Below are 12,160 nucleotides of genomic sequence, written 5' to 3' on the forward strand. Positions count from 1 at the left end.
GCCTGTAGGCATCTGGGAAATACATGAAGACACAACAAGACAAACTAGACAAAAGGAAAAGATGGGGGCAGAAGAAGCCAACCTAAGCAAATAAACTAGTTTTCAGATTATTCCTAAATGCAAGATGTTTTTTCTTTCCGCATATATTCAAGCAGTTCATTTCAGGATTGAGCCATCAGGACCGTGAAGGATCAACCTTACCCCTACTTTTCTTGAAACATGGGATGGTAAGGCAGTGGGTGCCAGAGGACCGAAGGTTTGTAAACTTCCAGTTTCTCCTACAAGTATGATGGTGAATTTCCGAACAGACATTTATGGCCCAAGGATAGTATTAAACTGGAGTCTTGAAGTGACAGGGCTCCATTGAAGTTCTTGACATGCCTCTGATACCGGATGCCTCTGATACCAGATCCCTCCAAGCGATATTTAAAACTGCTTGGACTGGATCCTTTTGCATTCTTTGCAGCTTGCCTAAACAGTCCTTGCTTGCCCCACCCAGTAAGGAATTGCAGTAATCTACTCTGGGTAGAACAATCGCACTGACTAATTTCTAGCGGCTTTTCTGGGTTACCACGGGGCAGACCTGTCTCAGAACCCTCAGGTAGTAGTTATACATTTTAACCACATAGTTGACGTATGCATCCACATTAAGCGAAACCTCCATAGATACACCCAGGATTTTCACTTTGTCAACAACAGAGATGAAATTCCCATGAATCAGGTCCACTTTTTCTCTGGCCTGTTTAGATTGATAGACCATAAATTCAGTCTTGGCCGTGTTGAAGCATAGCCAATTTGTGGTCATCCACTCTTTAATAAGAATGTAGATTATGTCCAGATTCTCCTGATCTGAATTCGTAATTTCTACTCAACTCCATAGCAGGCTGGAAATCATTGTTGTTGTTAGCGGAAAAGGCCCCCAATTTTTCAATTTCCACACTTAGGGGCTTGATGTAGAGATTGAACAAATACAGAGATAAACAATCCCCCAGTGGCACATGACGGAAAATAGGAGCAGAGTCAGAAGTCCCATCCCCCCAACATACCCTGGAATTGCGACCACTTAGAAAGGACTATATCCATACTGTGGCTTCATTAGAGAAGCGGCCTATCTGAGTCAGTGTCTTTAATAGCCATATATGATCTAAAAGATTGAAAGCCTGACCCTCTCCTTTCCAAGGCAGCTAACATATGGATACGTAGATCGAGAAGAGCACTCTTGGTTCCATAAGATGTACGGAAACCAGATTGCTTCTTATGAAGGAGCCCCATGGTCTCCCAATGATGCTGCATCTGAAAGGTGGCCATTTTGTCAATCATTTTTAATAGACAGGGGGTGTTTGTTATTGGCCTGAGGATGGTGTAATCCTTAGGATCTAGACCCAGTTTCTTCAGTAGTGGTGTCAAAGCTACATCTTTAATAGCCTGCGGAAAAATACCATGCACAAAGGAGGCGTTAATAAATCTTCTGAAGAAAGGAACAAACGTATCCCTATTTTTCAAAATGATTTTTAATGAGAGGAGATCCCTGGGACAGCTGGTTTGATGCATGCCTCCTTTCAACAAATCAGTTACTTCACCATCAGTCACAGGGAGAAAGTTGAAAAGCCCCTGTGATTCATGACCCAGTTACTGATCTATATTTGTGGGGGGTTCTGACTGGAGCTGTATTTCTAGAGTAGAGCAAATTCTAGTACAAGCTGTGGTAATTTTATATTGAAAGGCTTTCTGATTACCAATACAGGCCTCTCTATCATGATTAAAAGAGGGGGTTAAAACATTAGTTTTTTTTCAGGATTTGAATAGTTTGAATAATTCCTTTGTCTCATTTCCTGCTTTTATTATTTGTTCATTGTAGAAGGATTTTTTGGCTTATGTAATTTTACATTTGTATTCCTTCTCATTGAGCTTCCAGGCATTTCTGTTTTCCTGGGTTTTTGCCTTGGTCCAGTTACGCTCAACTTGTCTTTTTTCTGCTTAATGAGATTTAGATCTGGTGTGAACCAATTTTGATGATTAGGATGCTCTCTAACCATTCTAGCTTTAAGTAATGCTGATATGTTCAGAAATTATTCCAAGTGTTCATTGGGGCTGGTCCCGTACCGGCCCCCTTCATTACGGGAGCGCCAGGATTATAATGAGGCCCTATGACTAATTTGAAGTTGCATTCAAAGCACATGAAAGCAGTATAACAAATGACAATTTCAAACAATACAAAGAAATGTTGGACAATGAATGCCAACAAGAGGTAGAAATTGTGACTACTAGATAAAGACACTCCTGAGGGCAGTCAACCTTCCCATACAGCGACCCAAAAACCACTTGGAGAACCACTTGTTCTAAATGAAGCAGAAATAGCGATGACTGAGTTAGAAAATACCATGCATCAATATAAACAACGTAGGAAGTCTGTTCAGTGATCGAATCACAGCTAAATGTTATGCTATGCTATTTGGCATTTATTAAGCGCTTCATAAATCACTGGTATGACCTCAAAGATCTTGTCGGTTGAACGCCCTCGGGGAGCATAGTCCAGGTCAGTAGAGAGAGTAGGGTATCATTGGGTGCTTGGGTGCACTCATTATGTGTGCAGCTGATGTGATTGGCTGATGCTAGCTGCATATTAGCAATAGGCGTGGAGGTTTTGTGATCGGTTGAATGTCTGCAGTCAGGAGGTTGGTCTATGAGACTGGATTCTGTCTGCGTTAGGACTGTGTAGGACGCTTCTGTGTGCAGCTGGGCCAATTTTTCATGGGGTATAGCTGCGTTCTAGCAGGATGTTGAGGTGTTTTTGGGGTGATATTTATATGTGAGCAGCTAGGCCAAAATTGATCGATAGGAGAGGCGATTGTCTGGACTGGATGTTTTATTCTAAAGATCCCACTTTTCTGGGTTTAAATACACGTTTGCTGAGTTCAGAGTGGCTTTATTAGTGACTTAATAGTCATATTCCGTCTCCCACAGAGAATGAGAGATACAAAAAGAATGAAGTCAGGATTGGAATATTTCAATGGCAACCACTAATGGAATACCATCCGTTTGAAAGGGTATTTAAGCAAGATAACTGGACCAAAATTATATGCACTTGATGCAAAGAGTATTATCTAGCACAATGGTAACTGTTCCATAAACTAGGTCTGATTTATGCTGGCAACGCATATTGTCCTTTAGGTTGCATGTGCAGGCACTGCTCAGCTGTTTGAATCTGGAAGGATATTCTTCAAAGAATTTGATTTGGGGCTGGCCACTTGCTAGAACTCAATCAATATCCCCCCTACTTTATAAATCCACACTAAATCAGACTGACTTTCCACTCCAATATAGGACTCTGGGTTTATAGGACATTGAAATGCGCAACAGGATTCTTACACAATGGAAATCAAGGAAGAAAGAAAAATATGAATTGAATAATTGGTTAGGAGCTTTATGTTTGTTGACAAGTAAAAAAAAAGAAAAGATCAAGACTGAGGCAGTGGATGACTTAAAACCTGTCATTAAGAGAAAATGATGATGCAGCAGCAGATCGAGTTCTCCTGCTGTCATCCCTGCCGTGTGTCATTTTTTATTTGATATCAGTACAAAAAATGTTTACTCTTGTATTAAGTGTTATGAAAGGATCCAAAGTAAAAGCTTACGGTAGAGGTGCAAGCCCTACAGATAAGGGATGTATCGGCCACTTTTACTCCCTAAGAAAAGGCAAATACTCCCAACAAAAATGGAAAATGGACACATCGGAGCATGCCCTCCTTTCATCCATACAGCTCTATTGATCTGTTTGGACCAGTAGTAAACATAAGGTCACTGAAAGAAGCTCTACTATTATTACAGCCTGATCTGAAGAAGATAAAATGTATTCTTTTAATGTACATGTAGAACTTTGTGCAAAAATATATCTCTAATGAAAGATCTGTTTTACAGCTAGAACATTTTACTCTCTTATTAAATATTCCCACTGGGAATGGAACTTGCTTTTTTACTCCCATAAACATCTTTTTTCTCCCAACTTAAAAAAGAAGGGAGTTAAATACTCCCACTTGAAAATCTTATCTAGTAGGTACATTTGAAAACATTGTGATTAAAGTTCAATGCAGTATTCTACATGTGTAGTTTTTGCCCATTATGAACAACTCACCATTTATCTAAAAGTCACTGAAGAAATTGAATATGATTTTAAAAAAGAAACTAAAACCTGTAGCTGTAAAAATCATAAACCTCTGCTCCTGTATGTAAGTAGTGAAGTTGGTTCTGGTAAAACATTCTTAATTAAAATAATCAGCACATTTCTACAAAAGTTAACAAACAACAACCTTTCGGCTGTAGTAACAGCCCCCACATGTTTTGCTGCCTACAACATTGGAGGCAAAGCTTTACAACGACAACTCCTCTTCCCCGTAGAACACCAAAACAAATTAGAATACTAGAAATTATCAGCAGAAGCTGCTACTGAAGTACGCATAAATCTCAACAATATGGAAGTGCTCCTGATAGATGAAGTAAGCATGGATTCCAACCTCATATTGCCTTTAATTCATCTCACAATTCAAAAAGTCCTAAATGCCAGCTATGAAGAACTGTTTGGAGGAAAACAAGTTATTGTTTTCGAGATCTCCTACAGTTAACACCAGTAAAAGGTCAACATATTTTCAAAACATTAGGACACAAACAACACTACAATATGCTTAGCAGCATTGGAAATGTAATTCTCTGGCAACATTTTCACTACAGAGAAATAACTCAAAACATGCGTCAGTCTGCAGAGCTCACCTATGCTAACATTTCAAATAACATTAGAACTAGTTGGATTACTAAAGATGCAAAATCCTTCTTAAATAGTAGACTAATCCCTGAGCTATATGGACAAACCACATCTGCTCCCAATGTCATGAAACCATTAACTGAAAAAAATATAAAATGCATGTTCCTATTGCCAACCCTTGCAAGCTGCAGTCAATTCAACAAGACAATGTTGAAAAAAGAAATACAAACCATACTGCTTATCAGCTCCACAGACAAACTAGAAGTGAATGTCATGCCACTTCCTCTGTGTCAACAAGCAACCACACTGGATTGGAAAATATATTAACTTTGTGTCTAAAATGTAACCTTGATGTAGAACAAGGTCAAGTCAATGGAGCAATTTGTACAGTTTTTGGCTTCCAAACATATCCACATGACAACAACATTCAGTATGTCAACATCCGCAAACTTTCAGAAGTTAAAACAACTGGCCATACAATAGCATGTTTCTTCTTTTCAATGACATGTACGTACGCAGAGAACAATTTTCTCTTGCACATGCTGTCACTATTCGCAAATCATGAGGTCTAACCATAGCTCAATCATTGATTGACATTGGCAGCACAGTCTCTAAAGAAGGTTATGAGTTATGTAGCACTTTCACGTCTGTGTACAGTCAATGGTCTTTTCCTTGTCAACTTTGATGCAAAAGAAAGTAAACGCTGACATTCCTTGCCTCCTGGAATACAACAGGCTATGCGCACTATACACCTTCCATCTAGATATGTACCTCAAAAAATGGAAACCTTTAAAAAGAAAATGAATACAAACAAAATCTATAACAGATCGCCGAAAAATACTGCTAAAGAAACAACAACCAACTCCTTTTGCATCAAATAATACAACCAAAAAACTGTCTAGTATAAATTCAATGGCACGTCCATCAGAAAACAAAGACACAAATGTCCCTTCTCCAGAAACATCTGCAGGCCCATTAAAAGATCCACAAACAGAACTTTCTGGTCCATTTAAATTCAGCAACACAACTGGAGTAAATTGTTATGCTAAAGTAACAATCAATCTTTTCTTGCAATGCCCACCAATTGATCACAACATTTACTTAAATGGTTTAGACCAGTTCTGTTTGCAGATGCTCATAATTCATAAAAATGCCACAAATAATCCTGACAACACTTACAGTGTCTCATGTATAAGGTATGAATTGGACTACTGTGCAAGAATTGTAAAATATACCATAAACACACAGGAAGATCCACAAACATTCCTAATGTACTTTTTACAAGTACTGGAAACCAAAAACATCCCTATAAATGAAATCTTCCAGATGTCATACACGTGGAAACATATATGCACTCTCTGCAACCATGTTTCACAAGACCACAACCCTAATGAACAATTTGTATATGAATCCATATCAAATTCTGAATCCATTGCATTTCACCAGCTTCTTCAGAATGCAAATCATTGCATATTATGTTCTTTTTGCAATTCAGAAAATCATTCCACCATATAAATGAACTAACTTAGCCAATATGTCATAGTAATGATTCTAAGGTGCAATGCAGAGGATACCAACAATAACGGTATGCTTAAAAGCTTCACACACGGCCAAGTATCTTTTGGGAAGAAACCCTTCACAACAGTAGCTAAAATATACCACACTGGTACCACATCCACTTGATGGCACTACACTGCATATGTCAAAAAAAGTGGTCGGTTTGAATGTAACAACACCTACGTTACTCCAAAACATAGGTTACAGCAAATCTAGCAAATGCATACTTAATATTCCTTCAAACCAAATTTTGTCACTAAACTGTAGCACAATTAACAGTTAGAATACACCAACCGGTATCTAACTACTTCCATAATACAGAACAGGTGAACTGGGCTTAGGGTTACAGCTGGTCTGTTGGGCGACTCTTGATGCTTAAAAATAGGTGCAACAAATTCTCGTTTTCCCAGAATAATCAGTATTGTTGTCGCAGATCACTGGACTGACGGTAAGCCACAGGTAAAACCGTCTAATATATGAACAAATAACATGCAACCAAATGAAGAAGAGTCCAGGAAATTGCGCCTTATTTCAAATACTTGAATTTATTTATATTGATTTGCTATCACACTCGCCCTTGCTTTACACGTGTTTCGGCCATCAAAGGCCTTTCTCAAAATAGGGCTTTGACAAATTGATACTCAGATTTAACCTAAAAAACATTCACATAGCAATGTATTACATCATACATATTCAAAATTTAAAAATGAAAAAATGCATAATTACCCAAGTGGTGGTGTGGATGCAGGAGAAACAAACAGGAAGAGAGAAAGGGCAACAAATGTAATATGAGTAAGGAACAATACCTAAATATTATATACTCAACCACAAAGGCCACAGAGCTTCCAGGTAAAGACTTACCCACTAGGGTGTTCAATGAGTCCTCACTCTTCGCAATTATAAAGGGTTAAATCCCGTTGTAGTCTATTTCATGTGAAAAGAAAACATGACGGGAAAGTCTACATCATACTTCTTTTGAAATCCCCAAAATTGTATAATAATATCAAAAAGCATAGTTTAGCTTGCATTCCATCTAAAATTGCATTTAATTCTGCTTGCATTGCTCAGTTTCTTATTACTATTATTCTAATGTGTCACCACACATCTGGTGCACTGCGCGGTTCAGATACGTTATTAATTAGTTCATCTCATATACTATGATTAAAGGTAAGTAAGATTACACCTCATGTTAATTCAAGCACCTCCTGTTAGTCCAAATGCAACGGTCCCCATACAGTTATACGCGCATAGCACTACGCCATGCAGCGTTATCATGAGTAAACATTAATCCCCGTTTATGACATTCTAACCAGCCCAAACAGCTATGGGTCAATTTTTGAGGAAGATCCTCAACCACATTGTCAGAACTCTGTATTGTAAGAGTTACTCACTCGCCAGTTAGCAGGACAATCTCAACGCGTCGGCTTCTCTCGATCTAAGCCGGAGCCATTTTGGGACTACTTTATGTGTCCCCATGACAACCAGACACCGTAACTGTGCGCCTCAAGGTGTTACTAAGCAACGTATCCATTCCGCTAGCTGTGCTGATCTAATTGCGCATTAGTTCAATATCTCTCTATCAATCATTGTAAGACAAAACACAATATATGTGTAATTCTAAAATGACAATTCACTCAAAAAATGTCTAAAAGTCTAGGTAATGCACGGTCAGCAGTCCTGTTTGATAGAAAACCCTTAAAGGGGTATACACATTTTAACTTGTACCGGATCCAGATATCCCAAACTTAAATACCTTAAGTTCATAACTGTTTCTTCTACAACTAACAGGAGTGGTAGTACTTCGCATATTACACATGATTGTTGGAACATCACATTAATACATCTTATTCCTATTAGGTACATTCACAAAAAAGATGTCATTTCTGCATCTAAATTCAGACCCCATACGATTGCATTAAAAAAACAAATAATTTGCGCTTCTGCCTGGCGCAATGCCCTCATTCTGTCACTGCCCCTCTTATTCATATTAACTTGTTTTATACCGATAAACTGAATATCAGATTTATCATCTAGTTGGTGATTCTTTTGCCAGTGTGTCGCCCGTGGCAGGGTGGTATCCTGACCTCCAATTTTAGCCAGGTGTTCCCTAATTCTAATGCGCAATTCCCTTATGGTGCTCCCTACATACAATTTCTTGCAAACGCATCTGATCACATAGACCACATAATTAGATCTGCAGTTAATGAACTGATTTATCACAAACTTTCGTCCATTGTGACCCTCTATATAGGTAATTTTGTCTCCAGAAAATTTACACATTGAACAGTATCCACATTTCCTGAAACCAGGCTCCGTTTGGGTGAGCCATGTAGTTTGATTATTTCTTGTTGGCTCTGCTAATAGGGATGGACAAATTATTGATTTTAGTGTATTAGCTCTCTTGAATATCATATTGGGAGTATTGTCAAGAACTGTATTCAAATGTTCATCCAATTGTAACAAATACCAATGCTTCTGCAACGTTTTTCTAATAAGATGATGATCTTTGTTATATTGTGTCACAAACATAAGTTTCCTCTGTTGGTCTTCCTCTCTTTTTCTTGGGATTAATGTATCCTTTTGTTGCAAATTTTTTGTTTTTTCAAATGCTTTTTGTATTCACTTATTGGGGTAACCCCTTTGTTGGAATCGACCCCTCAGCAGGTTACACTCTCAGTATTGGCCGTCCCTCTGGTATGTCTTGATAGCTTTTATGGACCTTGGGCAAAAAGTACATTGTTGGAGTGATAGGATTATGTAAACTGAAGTAAGATTTCTCCTCGTCCGTTATGAGCCCCTTTCTGTGCATTGTGTGTATTGTTCCTTACTCATATTACATTTGTTGCCTTTTCTCTCTTCCTGTTTGTTTCTCCTGCATCCACACCACCACTTGGGTAATTATGCATTTTTTCATTTTTTAAATTTTGAATATGTATGATACATTGCTCTGTGAATGTTTTTTAGGTTAAATCTAAGTATCAATTTGTCCAAGCCCTATTTTGAGAAAGGCCTTTGATGGCCGAAACACGTGTAAAGCAAGGGCGAGTGTGATAGCAAATCAATATAAATAAATTCAAGTATTTGAAATAAGGCGCAATTTCCTGGACTCTTCTTCATGCGGTTGCATGTTATTTGTTCATACTTCCATAATACTACAGCAGTACTTTTAAAAGTCAATATAGTTAGAATACACCAACAGATATCTATCTAGTTAAAATAATACCCTTCATTTCAAAACACTCCACACAGGCCATCACAATTCTTATACAACAAAACATCTTCTAAACTCTAATATTAGTCACAGAGACTTGGCTGCACCAAGCATCTGGCCCTTTATTAACAATTGCTATCCCACCCGGCTATACTATTATCCGGACTGACAGAACCAATGGACAAGGAGGCAGAGTGGCCATAATAGCCAAAACTGATGTACATATCAGGGTGTGCCCTTCCGAAGAAATTGAAGGTTACAAACTTACCCTCTCCGATTGGTTAATTACAAGGCGCTCCAAATGAATTTAAAGACGGCTCGTTCTACAGAACCGAGAGATACGAACACGGATTGGAACATCAGACGCCGGTAAAGACGTGGAGATGGCCCAACGCAGGGATTGAATACACGCGGTTACGGGTCGACAGGCAACACGTCAGACGAGGAGGTGTACCTAACGGAGCACTTAATAATCAGGACTCGGTGATGCACCCACATAGAGGTGAGTAATGAGTTAGCAAGCTGCAACCTACTTAGGGATATTTATGTGGGTAATGAGGAGTCACTCTTTTGACATCATCCGCACTTGTTACAATAGTTGAACATTTCACAGGAAGCGGTAATCGGTTTAGAGATGTCTATGTGGGCGCAAAGGATTGTTCCGTATATCATCCGTGCTTGCTGCAGAAATTGGGCATGACGCATTGTGGACCAAAGAATTAAATGGCTGCATTTGGAATTCCCAAGTGGGAGTGACTCGTGGGAAATACGTTCGGGAAGGAATGTTGTATCGCTGCTAGTGCCAGACTGTTAACATACTAGTTCACCAGAATATGGTTAGACTAAATATTTGCTTACGTTTGGAATACACAGCAGTAATATACCTCAACGTGATACTGTTTATTTTCTCTGACAGCATCTACACCCTCCGATGCTCCAACTCAATGGTTATAAGTTTGACCTGAAACATTCGCAGTATAGACCTCGTAGCAAATCTGCTATGCCAATCCGGCTACCCAACAGTAATAGTGGGAGTTAAGGTGCAGTTCCCTTTGAAGGACGAGTCTATCATTACGCACAGGGTAAGCAGACAAATTTAATTAAAATCAACTAGAAAAGGTTAACCCCATGAATGTGTTTCACTGGCAAGTTATACAAGAATAGCACTGTCGGTAACTGTGGGTTTTGCTATACTTTCCAGAATTAGAACCGTGCTAGCGTCCCGGCAGTCTGACACGCATAAGTAATGTTGTGATCATCAACAAAGACAACGTTAAAGTGTTTAGGATAACTTGCCCCATTCTTTGGTAAGTTAATCTGGGCACCTTGTTTAATATGCGTAATGGGAGATTGTTTCCTTCTTCGAAGGATGATCTTAGTGTTAAGGTTGTGACCTTAATTTAGAGTCATGACTATAAGAACGTTTATATACAATTCATTTGTGGGTCCAAGCAGATCCGATGGTAATGTTTCTTGTCCCTTCTTCTCTCCATATGTTCTTTGTTTTCAGGCGACTTTGTTTCTCTCTTTTCTCCCCTTCTTCTTCCCTGTTTCTCTGTTTCCCGTGCTCTTTTTTGGTCATGCTAGTTTACATGCAGGGTTGATCCCGTGAAAAGGTGGAAACTTTAACCTACCTGCTCGCTGTAAACTCCCATGACTAGGAGTTTTGATATGTATAGGGCACCTTTTGATGGTGGTGGTGTGGGGTGTCGTTAGCCATGTGTCTTGGTTGAAACCTATAAATTGAGCTAGTTATGAGCTCTCGTACACTGTGTACTCCAATTGTTATGTCTCTCAGGTACTAGTATAACTGTATGGTATACTCCCTTAAACAGGTAACTGATATACTGTTTTATGTACCGCTCTCTTATAGGGGAAACCATCCCGTGAAGCTATCTATGTGCAATTCCTTGAATTTAAAGATTGGGATTGCCAGTTATCAAAGTATTTGGACTTTGAAGAGAATTTTCGAGTTCATTAAGAAACCGATCACTATTATTATGCAATGATTCTGATTTTTATTCTGCCCCTGATGAATTTCCTAGAATAACCTGTTGAAGGAAAGAAACATGTTGGGCCTGTTTTTATCATTGTTCAATTTCCTGTGTGTAGTTGTATGAATGAATCACAATTTTTGTATGAGAGTGTATGGTACAAATGGTGATGAGTGGGAAAGTTAATAAGTGAACTGTGATCACGTATTATCACTGTGTATAAGCCACTTTATCATCCCGGCTCCCACTCATGGGTTGCATGTGTGGAATTACGTTGCATCATTAGTGTGGAATGATTTCTTTTTTTGTTTATGTTCTTGTTTTTTCTCTTTTTCTTGCACTCTCTTGATTAACGCAATAAGAGTATTTCTAAATTAATATTTCGAAATGCTTTTTGTACTGAATTTGTATTAAATATGTATATGAAATTTGCAAATAAAATATGTAATTGTTTTAGAATGTTCAATCTTGTTATTGTGCAATATTGATGAACTCGATAGCATCTGAATACATGAGATAGTATTCCCCATTCATTCTAAGAGAGCGGTACTCTGTGAGTCAAGAGCTTTTTTGTTATATGCCAAGGGTTTCACCCTTAATGTGAGGGTCTGCTTGTGACTCCAAATTTTTCCCTCAACCTCT

This window comes from Ambystoma mexicanum, chromosome 7q (genome assembly GCF_040938575.1).
Source record: "Ambystoma mexicanum isolate Mex_15411 chromosome 7q, UKY_AmexF1_1, whole genome shotgun sequence".
Taxonomy (NCBI): domain Eukaryota; kingdom Metazoa; phylum Chordata; class Amphibia; order Caudata; family Ambystomatidae; genus Ambystoma; species Ambystoma mexicanum.